Consider the following 1,492-nt stretch of genomic DNA (forward strand, 5'->3'; position numbering starts at 1 on the left):
CAGTGTCCCGTGCAACCTACCAGAGTGTGCCCGTTTAAACAGTTTTCACCCTGTATATGAGAGTATGTCAAGTGTAATTTATGAGGACTACAATTGTTCAAACTATTCCCTCACGCAAGAGATGCCAAGTGCCAAGTGCCTTTTGCCTATTTTCCAGAAACTAAAATTCTGCCCGAGCAGGCCATGAAGGCCGAACGGTACCGACCGGCCGCCGTGTCATCCTCAGGCGTCACTGGTTTCGGATATGGAGTGGCATGTCGTCAGCACACCGCTCTCGCGGCCGTATGTCAGTTTCCGAGACCGGAGCCGCTACTTCTGAGTCAGGTAGCTCCTCAGTTTGCCTCACGAGGGCTGACTGCACCCCGCTTGCCAACAGCGCTCGGCAGACGGGGTGGTCACCCACCCAAGTGCTAGCAAAGTCCGACAGCGCTTAACTTCGGTGATCTGACGGGAACCGGTGTTACCACTGCGGTAAGGCCGTTGTCTGGCTGTTTTCCCAAAACATGTAGGTTTTAAGCCACACATGCTACACGGTGGGTTCCCTAATGTGCCACTTTCCACCAAACAGTTATGCCAAGTGCAACATGCCCTGTGTATTTCTCAGTGTAACGTCCGCTGCCACTTCTAACACAGCTAGAGGCAAATTTGTTAGCTCGTATCTCGTAAAGATGACGGTTTCTTCCCCGCCGACCACAGACAAAGTGCGTGCAATAAATAGCACATAGCGGAGTGGCAAACTAGGAAAATCTTAACGGCTTAAAAATGAGAATTGTGAAATAATGGAATGCACATGATTATTTTATTCGTAGAATCACAGACTGAAGGAACCTATACCGAGGGCCAGTCTGCTATTGATGTTCAGAACAAAGTTTCGGGTGCTAATCAGTATTTGCCGATCACCATAGATGTAGTTGATACATCACACGATCTTGTCATGAGCAGAAGATCATACTTGTGTGGTTCGCGAGGGATCATTTTATGAAATTTTTCTGTCTTTATGCGCACTCGCACTTCGCACACTGAATCACGTATCCTCTTCAGAAATCTATCGTCGGCTGCTCCACGTGATCTTAAGATTAACATGAGACTTCACATGTACGTCATCCGAGGCAGTTTTCCAACAAATTATTCGCTTCTACACGATATCGGACTTCATACACGATTTTACATGTTGTCTCTTTGGGAACTGATTGTAAATTGCCCGTGAGCTGTCTGAACAGTTTCGTGCCTTCCCCCGTCGGGGCTGGCTTGTCATTGGTTTAACTTGTCCACCGATGATCAATCTGAACTAAAAAGCTCTTGTTAGTTTCTAACTATGAATTGAGAGTTACTGAAATTATTCTTAACAAGTTATCAGTGCAGGTAAAGTCAGCAATACGGTTGGAGATGTATATTAACATTAAAACAGTACATCTAAATAACGAAAGATGACCGATATGCTTCTTGGCGCTAAGTCTTTTACTGTACAAGGATCCCCGCTGTGTCTATGGTC

At 46.2% G+C, this 1,492-nt stretch overlaps 1 pseudogene; it reads right to left on the minus strand.

The window, feature by feature from the left end:
• Positions 1 to 367: 367 nt before the first annotated feature.
• LOC126109922 (5S ribosomal RNA) lies at positions 368 to 485 on the minus strand (annotated as a pseudogene).
• Positions 486 to 1,492: the final 1,007 nt, after the last annotated feature.

Source organism: Schistocerca cancellata, chromosome 12 (genome assembly GCF_023864275.1).
Source record: "Schistocerca cancellata isolate TAMUIC-IGC-003103 chromosome 12, iqSchCanc2.1, whole genome shotgun sequence".
In the NCBI taxonomy this organism is placed as follows: Eukaryota; Metazoa; Arthropoda; class Insecta; order Orthoptera; family Acrididae; genus Schistocerca; species Schistocerca cancellata.